General features: G+C 45.4%; 1 long non-coding RNA gene across 1 annotated transcript in view; it reads right to left on the bottom strand.

The window, feature by feature from the left end:
- Positions 1-4,088: 4,088 nt before the first annotated feature.
- LOC309634629 overlaps positions 4,089-14,774 on the bottom strand; it is a 33,695-nt gene continuing 23,009 nt past the window's right edge. Inside the window, exon 2 of the long non-coding RNA XR_014248259.1 lies at positions 4,089-5,990. This is a non-coding gene — a long non-coding RNA (uncharacterized lncRNA). The remainder of the gene's footprint in view (positions 5,991-14,774) is intronic.

Raw genomic sequence — 14,774 nt, 5'->3', positions numbered from 1 at the left:
TTTAAATCAATGTGTAAAAAATGTGTTATGACTTGCCTTGGCATCCCATGAATGGGATTCAAATTTCTCTCAGTGAAACATGTAAACATAAGACCCATGCATGTCCTTTGGAGAAACATGGTTCCAGCAAGAGCTCAGGAGAAGGCATTTCAGTGACATGAGACAGCAGTTTTGCTCGCCTTACGAATGGAGAGGGTGAGAAATAAAAGCTTCAGTGGGGTGGCTGCTGGCACTTCTGAGGCCTGTCTGCCCAGAGGCTTCCTTCCTGGAGCTCCAGGCAGATCTGGGCTCTGAAGGCACTGACAACACCCACCTCCATTCCTTAGCTGCAAACTCTTTGTTCCCACGGACCAGGCAGCTCAGGAGAAGCGGGGTGGAAGCTGCTGCCTAGACCACCACGTAAATGCCTGGCCATCGCTGCAGAGAGACTAGAAACAAGCACTTGCCCTGGCCTGACACCCCCTTGACCAGAGGCGTGGGTTGTCCTTGGTTCACAGGGACCTAGACCCAGAGTTAACCCTTGCTCAGCTGTCCAAGGTTAGGAGCCCTTTCTCTTTATGGAGACCTACACTTACAATCCCTACCAAGAACGAAAGAAAATTTAGAACTGGAAAGGATCAGCTTGCTCATTACTTCATTTTCAGATGAGGAAACTGAGGTCAGAAAGGATGAGAGACTTGGCTGGATTCTGACCAGACAGCTGGGCTAGATCTTTGTTTCTAGACGTAAGGACCAGCTACCAGCTGCCTCTTCTCTGAACACTCAGCCTCCCTGGTCGGTTTGTTCATCTTAAAGCGCTGCAGTGGGGACCGTGCTGTTCCTTTACAACCAAGCAGGAGTTAACCCGGTTTGCTCCGCCGGTTTTAGAGAATACTTGGTGAATCAAAATAATGGATCTCGGAATTCAAATTTTCTCTCAGATTTTATCATTGAACGAATGAAAAGAACAAAAAGCAGAAGCAAATGGACTGATTTTCTGATCACACAACTCCTTTGGCTGGGAGACGGGAGACTCCCCACCTCTCTTCGAATGTATCGTCTCCCTGGGAAGGCGCCCGCTTCTCTCCCATCTGTCCAGGCACACACAGAACACAACAAGTCTGCTCTCTGTGTCTCTCAACACCACCTCTTTTCTTCTCACACACCTGGTGGAGACTGTTGAATGAATAAACAGACAAGCTCATTGGAAAGTAGGTGGCATGGAATTCAGAATACGTTTTCCAAAGGAAACGACGTCATGAGAGGGTTTGGGTTTCCTCAGCCTGCCCACAAAGCCGAATTAATCTATCACACGACTGAAAGGCTATATATTTTAGTAGGAAATAAGGGGGAAAAGAAGTACAGTTACCATATTAATCATAAAATAAACAAACAAAAAACCCGAACAAGAAATGTTTGCTGGGGCAGATCTTACCCACAGTGCTCAGCTCCACTTGGAAGATGAAGGGGGGCCGTCTCCCTCTTGAGTGATTATGCCTCGAAATTAGTGACTTTCTTTGCTAACAGCCGAATCTCTCTCTGACAGCTGCTCAGATCAGCCAGGCATGCATTACTTTCATCTTTAATAAACAGGCACTCTGAAGTCAGTGGCTGGTCTCCATGGCAACCAGATCAAGTTTTTCCACTGATGTTAGGGGCAGAAAGGAAGAAGGAATAGATCACTTTGGCTGAGGCGCTGAACCCGGAGATGGCAGAGGAAGGCGGGTGTGGGGTACACGTACTGTCCTCCACTTCTTTATGGGTCCCAGGAGAATGGGAAGTGACCGTCCTGATCAGCAATATAAGACACAAGGGAAAGGGTTCCTTTAGACAGCAGAGCCCACATCAAGGCCTGCACTGCCAAGCACCTAAATGCAATTCAGTCCAACTTAACTCACATTCACTGTGTGTGCCTGGCCCTCTGCTACATGCTGCAGGGGTTACTTACAGTAGGAGGATACAGAAAAAGTGAGGAGAGTCACCAGCAACTATGTTGAGGGGTGCGGGGTGCGTGGGGCAGGTTCCCAGAGAAGGTTCAGCACCTGCCTCTCCCGGCCCAGAATGGCTGCAGCTCACAGCACCCCTCTCCATCAAGCTCAGCCCTACCTAGTCCTTGAGCTGTAGCTGGGATGACTAACAGCTGGTCAGGCTGGAATGAATAGTTTGTTGATGGTTCACTGCGGCAGTGTCCATGGGACTTTACCACCTGGGGCCCGTGGGATTTCCACCTTCTCTGAGCTCTCCCTGGTGGGTCCGTTTGGCCTGCATGGCTGGGATCTGAGTCACTTTCCTAATCCAGGCTGGGGCCCTGACATCTTGCCTTGCTCCTGCCTGCCTCTTCCCTCAGGCTTCGGAATCGGAATTGTAGTTCCACATCCCCAGGTGGGGTCCTGCTCTAAGGGAGCTGGTTACCTGGAGCCACACTGACGAGACTTGTCCCTTAACTTCAGCTGTCGCCCTCTGCTGGAACCGTCTGCCTCTCTGCCCCAGCAGGAAGCTGGACCCTCCAGGTTACTGACTGATGCTTATGGAGACTAAGATGTTAGTCTGCTTTTGGCCCCTGGAAACTGGACCTTAGGCCACTAGCACCCACTCACGTTACCACCCCAAGGCCTGTCAGCTTCTGGTCCTAAGATCTTCCTTTTGCCCCCAGACCAGGTCTGCTGCCAAAATACCAGAAAACCTTACTCCTGAGCCTGAGTGGGCTATAATGGAGGTGGTATTTGAGGTGAGTCTTGAAGGGCAGCCAGGATTTGGAAGGTAGAAGAGAGAACTTTCTGTCAGAACAAGGGTCCTGGATGAGAGTCGGAGGGTGAGGATGCATCTCTTTATCCAAACCTCAATTAGGCAATCCCAACTTCCTGCGCCCACTCAGCAGGGAAGGGTGCAGGTCGTCCCGGCTGGAGGGATCAAGTCCTGCAAGGCACCTGTTTCAGGAGCTCTCTCACAGTGTTCTCCTGGAGTTGGGCCGGGTAAATACAGTCGATACCCTCCTAGGATTCTTCAAGTGGAACAGCCAGATTCTGTGAACAGGATTGTAACTAAAATTTACTAACACATTTACTCATTATTCACAAAATAGATGTGGGTGGAGGAACGAGCGGGGATGTGTCATGAAAGGCTCTTGTAAGCCATATTAAGAAGCTTGGACTTTTTAAAGAGATCATGTCAAGCGATTAGATAATTTTAATCTGGGGATTAATGTGATCAGATGAGGTTTTATGCTGTAGGCACAGTGGAGGGAGGGGCGAGCTCAGAGTCTGAGAGGAAGAAGCCAGGAGACAGCTCGCCCACCCAGCCGCTTCCCGAGGGGCACAGAGATTCACAGGCTGCAGGTGCCAAGGGCACGGTGGCCCTGGCTTCGGGGTCGCGTCCACTCACACCGACTGCGTTTTCACTGCACTCTGCCGGGTTCCCTTCCCCTCTCCTTGCTCCTGCTGTGTCTTCTGTTTGTTGCCCATGGCGCTGCCCTGTACTCACTTTCTCCCGTGATTTTCCACTTTCACCCTCATTTCAGCATCCTCTATCCTGGCCTCTCTTTTTCCTGCTTTCTGTCCACGTTCTCAATGCAGATGGAAAGCTGCTCGAGAGACCCACCCTCCCCCCCCAGCTTTAAAGGAAAAGACTGACCCCAGGAGACAAACACTTCCTCTCGGCTGTTGGAAACAAGCCAGTTGACTTTTCCATCACAGAAGCGGAACACCAAAGGCTGTTGACCATACCAGTAGATCAGCAGAAATGACTGTCAGGAGTTTATTGCTCACTTCTACCCATTCAGTGTGGAATATGCTAGGAGCTTCCCTTGACCCTCCCTTGACCTGAAATACCTCCTCTACTGATGGCTGAAAGCCCACCATTGAACCGGTCATTCCTTTGTGTTAATCATTACTTTCTCCCAATGGTTTTCCTTTGAACATATAAATCCTCCTGGAAGGGGAAACATATTAGCTTCCTAATGCTTTGATGTAACAAAGCACAGAGGGGAAAAGTACAAAAGGTTTCCATTCTCTCCTGAACATCATACACACAACTGGGGATACATCTAATTTGACTGGATGCAGAATTAACAAAACATTTAAATTATAGAACTGCTGATGTCCATGTGATCATTTTCTTCTTTTACCTTTTCTTTTTATCTTTTTCACTGAACTATAACACATACAATAAAGCATACAAGCCTTAAGTGTACAGCTTAATGGATTTTTACATGTTTATACATCCATGTAACTACCACCTAGATTAAATATATTTCCAGTACTCCAGAAGGCTCCCTGTGCCTCTTCCTAGTCAATATTCCCACAAAGATAATCACTGTTCTGACTTCTGTTACCATGGATTAGTTCTGCCTGTCTCCAAACTTTATGTAAATGGAGTCATGTGAATTCCTAGCTTTTGGCTCCATACAATTTTTCTGAGATTCATACACATTGTTACATGTATGAGTCATCCGTCTTTTCTATTGGTGCTTAGTATTCCATTGTATGAATATACTACAATTTCTTTATTTCTCTGTTGATGAACACTTGGGTTGCTTCTAGTTTCTGGCTATGATGAATAAAGTAGCTATGAACATTCTTAGACAAGTTTTTTCGTAAACGTATGCACTAATTTTTCTTCGATATATATCTAGAAGTGGGATTGTTAGGCCAAAGAGTAGGCATATATTTAACTTTATTAGAAACTGTCCAACAGATTTCCAAAAGTGACTGTATCATTTTGCGTTCCCACCAGCAAATATATCAGAGTCGCAGTTGCTCTACATCCTTGCAAACACTGGGTGTTGTCAGTCTTTTTAATTTTAGCTATTCTGGTAGAGAAATATTTGTGATATGTTTGCCTGAGAGAGGTGGATTCCTGAGCTGGGAGTTCTGAGCAGGAGAATGGAGCCCTCATATCAGTGATAGCTATGGGAGTGGAGTCCTGATGAACAGCATTCCTTTCACACCAGGATGTTAATTAGGAAAGAAGTGGTGAAAGAACACTGGCCTGGGCCTACAGGGTGGGGAGGGAAAGGGAATCTGACAGGACAATAAAACCTGATTTGCTAACCTGTTTTCCAATGGACTTGAATAAGATGAGATCGTATGACTCAATGTTTGCTAAACTGTCTGTCATTTTCAGCAAGTCTGAGTCACTCCGTGATCCCTTTACCGTGCAGTCAACCCTGACTGAGGGAGTCCTGGGTGGATGTGAAGGGTGGGGACTGCAGAAACTAAGAAGAGAAGATCACAGAACCCGGCTGGCACTCCTTTCCGAGTCCCCATCTCACAGGCTCTACAAGCATAGTGCCTAGGGCCCGTGAGCTTCTCAGGGCCTTAGGAAATATCTGAGAGTTCGGGGGGAAATTACAGGTTCCAAAATACATAAAGAAAAATCGCAAATTAAAAAATTTTAAGTGCTCAATCAGCATTTAGCTACCTTTTTCCCCTCTTTTGTGACACTCCTACCCCCAGCTCAGAGTTCCCCAACCTTCAGCCCATGGTGCGTTGTTCCTAATTACAAAGCCACCAGCAAATGAGAGCAAGCAAGAGAGAGCAGAGGAAGGTGACCTGGCTTCTCCACAACAGGTGGCCACATCTTGGTCTTCATCTGAAACAAAGAGTCCAAGTCAGCTCCAAAAAGAAGGAAAAATGACTAAAGCTTTAACCTTAAGTTCAGAGACCTAGTTTCTGGATCCCTTCTTCATTCCTCCAGTTGCTCAATGGAATTAACTCAACATGGCTTTACATCCAGGAAAGATTTTGAAAATGTCTTGAGTTACCTGAAATTGGGCCAGAGGTCCCAGCCAGCCTGGACTTTTGGAGCGTGCATTTTCTTACAATGTTAAGAACACAGGCCTGGGCGTCAGAAGACCCAAGTATCATCCAGGCTGTCATGAACTCACTATATGACCTCAGACAAGTCACAGCCTTTTTTCTCCTCTTTCCTCTTTTGTAAAATGAAAGGAGTTGACTGAATGAGCACTGAAGTTTGTTCAAGTCCTGTGATCACTTAAACTCTTAAGTGGATTCCTAAAGCAAAGAAAGAAACCACATTAGCCTCGCTGACACGTCTTCCGTTATGCTCCACAAAAGACCAAACAATATAATAAAAAGCATCTCTGTCTGCCAAACCATGCTTAATCTCCAAGTTATGCAGCCTGTGATTAGTAGAACCTATTTCGCCGTAACTGAGTGGGGTAGTTCTAGGAAAAGATTATACCGAATTTCACTAAATGTGCATTCATTTGGTTAACCAGACCACTAGGGCTAACATACTGTACCGATTACCTAATATGAGTACCATCAACGTTCTTCCATTTTCGGTGAATTGGCTTTTTAGTCATCAGGCTAGAGCTCACTATAATTTATTTTCTTTGTGGTAGCAGCAAGCATGTCTAAATTAGTTAAATGACTTAAATATGTGGTTGCTTTAAGGCTCAAAAATTCCTGACCGCTCCTTCCAAGGAAACATCAACCCACAACATGTGGAGTAAATCTCCATTTTCATGTCTTTGTTTCATTTGGGGTTCTTCTGAATGACTTCATTTTTGTTGCTGTTGCTAAATCAACCTAAATTGGGGACCTGACTAAACACTCCGAGAGCTGTGCTCATCTTCTGACCAAACACCTTCCTTCATTTCCCTCCCCTGCCCCACACTTAAGTGGGCAACATAACTGTGATCAATTACAAATTGCTGGATGGCGAGCTCTTCATTGTGTCCACAGCAAGATAAATGACTTCCTTGCCTAAACAACCTCTCGTGGATTAAGATTCTGACCTCCTCACATTCTCCATCCTTCTCAGAGGAGGCCAGTCCAAGCCAGGCTGCCGAGAGCCACGTGGATGTAATTGGAGCAGATTGAAAAATGTGCAAACACAGTATTAGCAACGTGTTTAAACAGCACCATTCCCTGCGGTGTTCATAATCCTTTAAAGTTATGATATAATTACTCCTTCCGGCATCACTCTAACATGTATACAGCACAGCAAGAATTATATTTGTCAAGGAACATGACAGTTATGAATAACTAAAAATTATTTCTCAGATTGCACACAGCATTTTTCTTTATTTATGGGATCTATGTATCTCTTGTCTCTTTCAAAAGGATCTGAGGCATCTTAAAAACTAATGTTATAGCATAACTCTAATAAAATAGGAATGAAACCACGATGGGAGGTAGGAAAGCCTCTACCCAAACAAGACAAGAAGCCTTAAAGGGAAGTGTGACAGATTTGATCTCACAGAAATCTAAAAGTTTTAGGTTGCAAAGGTCAAGCAGCAGGCCAACAGGTAAGGGGTTAACACCACAATATCAACTGTATAAAAATGCCGAAAAATCAATAAAAGAACAAGGGCTTCCGTGGTGGCGCAGTGGTTGAGAATCTGCCTGCCAATGCAGGGGACACGGGTTCGAGCCCTGGTCTGGGAAGATCCCACATGCCGCGGAGCAACTAGGCCCGTGAGCCACAATTGCTGAGCCTGCGCGTCTGGAGCCTGTGCTCCGCAACAAGAGAGGCCGCGATAGTGAGAGGCCCGCGCACTGCGATGAAGCGTGGCCCCCGCTTGCCACAACTAGAGAAAGCCCTCGCACAGAAACAAAGACCCAACACAGCCATAAATAAATAAATAAATAAGTAAATAAAAAAAACTAAAAAAAAAGATGAGTTTGTGTACTAAACTCATCAGTATGTGTACTAAAATTTTAAAAAAAAAATCAATAAAAGAACAATCACTCAAGTGTGTATTTTGTGCAAAGAATGTGAAGATTAGGCCAGAAGAAGAAATACAAATAAAAATCTTGGGGAAAAAAATGCTTAAACTCTAGTTCCCACAGGAGTTTCAAATTAAAACAAGATGACAGGGCTTCCCTGGTGGCGCAGTGGTTGAGAATCTGCCTGCTAATGCAGGGGACACGGGTTCGAGCCCTGGTCTGGGAAGATCCCACATGCCGCGGAGCAACTAGGCCCGTGAGCCACAATTGCTGAGCCTGCGCGTCTGGAGCCTGTGCTCCGCAACAAGAGAGGCCGCGATAGTGAGAGGCCTGTGCACTGCGATGAAGAGTGGTCCCCGCTCGCCGCAACTAGAGAAAGCCCTCGCACAGAAACGAAGACCCAACACAGCCATAAATAAATAAATAAAAGTCTCATTCTCAAAAAAAAAACCAACAAGATGACAGTTTGCACCTACTCAATGGCAAAAATAAAAATAGAAAGAGGTATAGCATACAGTATTATATGGCCATTTTGGTTGTTTTAAATTTTTTCCCAGTGCAAACAATGTTGTAATGAACATCCTGGTACATATATCTTTTAGCAAACACACAAATATTTCTATAAGATAGGTTCCTAGAAGCAAAATTGAGTTAAAATGTATATGCATTTTAAAAAATGATAAACACTGCCCATTTACTCTCCTAAAATATTGTTCTGCTTTACACTTATATCTGTAGCATATGAGTGTGCCCATTTCCCCTAAACATGCAATTACCATACAACCCAGCAATTATACTCATGGACATTTATCTCACAGAAATATGAACTCATGTTCACACAAAAATTGTCATGAATGCTCAAAACAACTTTATTCATAACAGTCAAAAACTGGAAACAATCCAGCTGTCCTTCAGCGGTTGAGTGGTTAAACCAACTGGTATATCCACATCATGGATACTACTCAGCAAGAAAAAGTTGATACACACAACAACTTGGATGAATCCCCAGGGAGTTATGCTAAACGAAAAAGCCAATTCCCAAAGGTTATAAACTATATGATTACATTTATAGAACATTTCTGAAATGATCAAAGGATATAAATGGAGAACAGATGAGTGCTTGTCAGGAGTTAGGAGTGAGGGAAGGTGCAGGAGGGCAGGGGGGTGGGTATAAAAGGGCAACACAAGGAGCCTCATGGTGATGGAACTGCTCTGTACCTTGACTGTGATGGTTCCCACAGGAAACTGCACACGTGATAAAACTGCATAGAACACACACACACACCCGCACACATACACACACCCAAAGGAGTGCAAGTAAAACTAGGGAAGTCCGAATAAGATTGATGGATTGTATCAATATCAATATCCTAGTTGTGATACTGTACTATAATTTTGCAAGATGTTACATCGGAGGAAACTTGCTAGAGGGTATATGGGATCTCCCTGTATTATTTCTTACAACTGCCTGTGAATCTACCATTATCTCAAAACATAAACTTTAATTTAAAAAAGCTATAAGGTGGATCTATATGATGTAATATGAGGTCTGTGATATACTGTTGAGTGAGAAAAGCATGTCACCAAATAATAGGTACGGTATTATCCTATTTGTGATAAACAAACAAAGCCGTATTTCGGCTTGTGTGTGCATGTGAGTAAATAGAAAATTTAACACTGCTTATCTCTGAGGAAGGAAGGGAAAAGGGAGTCCATTTTTAGTCTGTATTTAGTCTGTATTGGTGCAGTGCTTTACAACCAACATGTCTGACTTCTGTGATTTAAGTATTTTTTTAATTGTAAGGAGAGACTAAATATACCAACATGAGGGTTAACCAACTGCCCTAGAGTATAAGCTGTATCTCCTCAAGCAAACTGGGCCCCAGGAAGTGCTCAGTGGAGGGGCAAGTTTCAGTGAAGGCAACGAAGCACAGGAGCCTGAGAGAGGAACAGAAGGATGTAGAAAGGGGAGCGGTCTGCAGCGGAACAGGCATCGAGGGAAGGGTTGAGCGAGGGAAGAGTATCCTGAGAAGAAACGCAGAGTCGAGAGTAAGAGGGAAGCTGGAGAGGGATGCTTTGGGGGTTTCCCAGTGGGGACAGGAATAAAATATTGCTTTTGGTTTGCTATTTGGGGTAGGACACTTATCATTTATCAGGGAGGCGGTGGCACTGCCATCATAGCTCTCAGGGAACCACCGTGGGGAGCATTCCATTTCCTGAGGACATCTCCTCGAACTATCCATTCTGGGACAGGGGATCACATTGGCTGGACCCCTTGTTAGTTCAAGTCAAGGCTCTGTCATCTGATCTCAATAGCCATTCCTCTAGTGAACCCAGATGGCATTTCTGATCTAGGGATCAGCATAAGCTCAATAACAATCCCCCAAGGAGATGGATAAGTACCCTTTCCCCAGTACTCAGTCACCCTGATAAGTGGTCACTTGTCCTTCTAGGCTTGAGGTAAGTTGCAGGGTCCTTTCTCAAAAGGTTCTTGGTCTGCAAACTGGCTTAGGTCTGGGAACTGGATAAGAAGCTATATATTCCCAATATGATGATGCAAGTTTGGTCTCTGCCCAGCAGAGCCAGAATTTTTCTCCCTACATTTGTAAGGAAGTAACTTAGTACACTGCCCATCCAGTTCATTTTAGGTGATCAATTAGCCATTGATTGCCACAGATCCCTGCATACAAAACTCTATTTCTCCATCCCTGTGGCTTATTAAGGTAATTGCATTTACCTTGTCTCTGATGGAAACCAGAGACCACAGAAACTAATTTCACTGCCACATCAGCACTGTAATTTTTTTTTAAGATTTTTTTGATATGGACCATTTTTAAAGTCTTTGTTGAATTTGTTACAATTTTGCTTCTGTTTTATGTTTTGGTTTTTTGGCCCCGAGGCGTCTGGGATCTTAGCTCCCCGACCAGGGATCAAACCCGCACCCCCTGCATTGGAAGGCCAAGTCTTAACCACTGGACTGTCAGGGAAGTCCCCTGTTATTTCTGACCTTCAGAGAGCCACCTCAGAACTCTTCAATGATTCTGGTGCCCTTTACCAATGCATTTTTTCCTTCCTTGGTGGGTCCTCCCAGGGCATTTTTTTTTAAATTAATTAATTTATTTATTTTTGGCTGCATTGGGTCTTTGCTGCTGCGTGTGGGCTTTCTCTAGTTGCGGCGAGCAGGGGCCACTCCTCGCTGCAGTGTGTGGGCCTCTCTCGCTGCAGAGCATGGGCTCTAGGTGTGCGGGCCCCAGCAGCTGTGGTGCGTGGGCTCAGCAGTTGTGGCTTGCAGGCTCTAGAGCACAGGCTCAGTAGTTGTGGCGCATGGGCTTACTTGCTCTGCGGCATGTGGGATCCTCCCGGACCAGGGCTCGAACCTGTGTCCCCTGCACTGGCAGGCAGATTCTCAACCACTGCACGACCAGGGAAGCCCATCCCAGGGCATTTGAAGAGGTGATGGTTGAACAGGGTGGAGAAATTGATCCATTCCAACATTCCCATTTCCCTGAGCCTCTAGACTCCTTCCCCTCCTACGGCCTTGCTGCTCAAAGTGCAGTTCACAGACTAGCAGTATCTTGGCATCACCTGAGAGCACATTAGAATCTCAGGCCTGTCCTAGACCTGCCGAAGCAGAATCTGCATTTTAACAGAATCCCCAGGTGACTTGTAAGCACATTGACATCTGTTTTACACCAGTGATTCCCAAACTTTAATGGGCATCTGATTCATTTTTGAAAGTGCAAATTCCCAGGCCTCAGCTCCAGAGTTTCTAATTCTGTAAATCTGGGGTAAGATTCAAGAATTTCCATTTCTGTAATACATTCCCAGTTGATGTTGATGGTCTCAGGTGATGTGGTCACCACTCTGTTTGAACCACTGTTCTACATTATGCCAGAGAATTGACAGAACTTTGACCTAAAGAACCACAGACCATCATAGACTCCAGGCTCTAATATCCAATCCAACATACTATTTACACCACTCCCTGGCGCTTGAGCCAACCCTGAGTCCTAGGTGATATCCCATATCAATACATTCAGCCTGATGGAGCCTTACTATCTTCCCCCAACACCCTTACAATCTCCTCCCACATATGATCTTCCCACTCCTCCAGATACCATGTGTCAAGATCTTGTAACTCTTTTGGTGGGTAGACTATTTTATCCTGGAGCAGGACTTTTCTATTTCTCCTTATGGGCTATATTGAGATCTAACTCTTCTTACAGAGCTGGAGGCAGAGAAGAGAGAGTTTGGGCCCGAGAATAAGCAGCAGCTCTCGAGGCAACTGCTCCAGGTATAGTCACTGAAAACACTGTTTTGCAGAAAGAAGGCTCAGGGACATTTACAGCTCAAAGTTTTCAGCCTTATCCATGTCCCACCAGTGCCTTACACTAGCATGAGAGACCTAGAAAGGCTGAACTTTTAATTGGCACTTTAACTCTGCAACCCTTGCAATGAGACACAGGGCTTGGCTGTTCACGGTAAGGACTTCAGGACAAGAGATTTCTTCAAGTTTGCCATGGAGGTTCGATTCTCTACAAGTGTTCTTAAATATATGATATATATATATGTACATATATATATATTCATACCCTTATCTTTTTGCCTATATATGCACTTTGGAGCTGTAAGAAAAACCTAGGTGACTCTATAATCTTTAAAATCACTTCCTTCGACAGAGCAACTAAGTGCCACAGCCTCTTGATCTCCCCATGTCTTGCCCTCCACTTACTCTTCATGCCATGCTATGACCGCTGATCATCTGAATGACTGTGATACTACTGCATGCACGGATGACAAACGTCCATTTCCATCCTTTGAACCTCCGCATTCTCCCAACGTTATCGTTCAGCTCCTCAAACATGATCAACCCAATCCCAGAAGCACATTATGAGGATCTATTTCCTGGTGCAACTTCTAACATCAATTACTCTATCAGTCAGAGTACCAGAAAGAAACAGCAGGTGTTCAAATGAGGATAATTTCAAGAGGGAACTATTTACAATGGTGTAGACAGAATATAGGGAAATCACAAGAGAGAAAGCAATAACCAGGAGCTGGTAGCAGCTGAGCAGAACTGCCCTAGACTTGAGGAGGAGGGTCATGCAGAGACGCCCCATTAAAAGAAGCAGCGACCTTCAGTCAAGGGAATCAGGCAGCTCCTGGCAACCTCACAGACAGGGAGTTAAGAGAGTGAACACCTTGACCTCCCTCTCTCCCCAGTTTCCAACCTCTTCCCAGGGATCCCCAGTGGCCAAACCCAAATGGAAGCCAGAGGCAAGGGAGCCAGTGGATATAGTCAACTAAATCAGCCTCCTGGGTTGAAAGCGGATCTGGAGGGGAGAATGCAAGATCTCTGGCATGATGGGAAAGGCCATGAGTTTTGTTCTAAACAGATGTGTTTGTGGCATCTAAGCAGAGATGTAAAGCAGGTAGTCGAGAAGCTCTGGAGATTGGAGAAAAGTCTGAGCTGTTGTACAAATTTGAGAGCATAGAGATGAGGCCACGAAGGTGGGTGAGATGACTTAGGCAGACAGTGTAGAGTGAGAAAAGTAGAGGATCCAGGGTTGAACCTGAGCAGTTCCAATGTTTAAAGGTCAATTAGAAGAGGAAAATCTGCAAAGGGACAGAGAAATTGAGCCATGGAAGTGGGAGAAAAACCAGGAGAGTATATGGCTGCTTAGATACCAAGAAAAAATAGTTTTTCCCAAAGAAGGAAGGTTAAATTGGCTAAAGTCTACTGAGAGGTCAAATACTGTGAAAATTCAGCAGTGTCCATGAGATTTAAGGGTGTGGAGGCCACTGGATACTTTGATAAAAATAGTTTTAACGGAGAAGTAGGGGAGGATGCCAGTTGGACGGGGCTGATGAGTAAACAGGTGCTGAATGAGGGCAAACAATGACTATGCACAACTCTCCCAACCAGTTTGGGTGTGAAGGGGAGGAGAGGAAAAGAGTAGAACCAGGAAGGAAATTTGGGGTCTGGGAGCGGGATTTTTTAAGAATAGGAGCGACTAGAGCATGTTTAGATGCTGATGAAAAGAATCCATTAGAGGGGAACAGATCAAGGCTAGAAAAGGTGAGATGGTTGGTAACACACATTTTCTGAGAAGGTTGGAATCCATGGCCTCGGGAAGGGAACTGACCTTTCAGGGAGGAGGGACATCACTTCCATTTTGTCAGGAGGGAGGTGCAGAGAATGGGCTCAGGAGCTAGTACAGGTGCAGGCTGGGTTATGGGTGCAGGTGGCCGGAAGTGAGGTACTTCCCACCTGAGGGCCTCTATTTCTTCTGTGAAGTAGGAACAAAGACACCTGGCACTAGAGAGGGATGAGATGGGGGCTAAAGACTTGAAGAGGAAAGTTTGAAATGGTTGTTCAGAGACTGAAAGGTGAGTGGACAAGAGGACAGTGGGATTCCTCAGGGGGTGGAGGTGATCATGAAGAAGACTCTGCTAGGCTGGGGGGTTCTTCTCCGGTCGTGCTTTGCTGCCTAGGCAGAGATGTGAAAAAGGGCTATTGTTGAGTCCTTCTAGGATTGACTTTTTCCCCAGGTAAAAGTGATAAAATGACAAAATAGACCAGTAAGTTTAGGGTGTTGGTGAGATAGTGATTGACATAATGGACCATGTATCTAACGTGGCTTCAAAGGGAAACAGAGTGGGTTGATGGATAAGAAAAAGTAGAGGGGCCAGGAGACTAAGGGCCTCAGTAAGGTTGGGGCACAGACTAGGTAAGAAAGCAGACTAGACTAGAATGAGAGGGGATCGTGAACAGGGGGGAGTTTTGACAGATGACAAAGTCCACAGTGTGACAGAGAAGTAGGTGCTGGAGGTGGCAGGGTAGATTAAGGAACTGAGAGGCCAGAGTACGGACTGGGTCATCCGTGGGTACCCTCACGTCTTCCAGGAATATGGCAGAGTTGAGGTGTGAGGGAATAGTGTGAGTTAGGAGGCAAAGTTCTCAGGGAAGCAGAGGGAGTGTTCCAGCGGCCAGTGGCTGTCAACAACACCAGCACTTCAGAGAGCAGCCATTTTTACAGGAATGTTTGGATTCTGCACCAGGGACTGAGGAGCGGGCTATTCCCACCCTTCATCCCGGGG

This window comes from Balaenoptera borealis (assembly GCF_965194805.1).
Source record: "Balaenoptera borealis genome assembly, chromosome: 9".
NCBI lineage: Eukaryota > Metazoa > Chordata > Mammalia > Artiodactyla > Balaenopteridae > Balaenoptera > Balaenoptera borealis.
The sequence above is the reverse complement of the archived record's forward strand: the minus strand, read 5'-3'. Positions and strand labels throughout refer to the sequence as shown.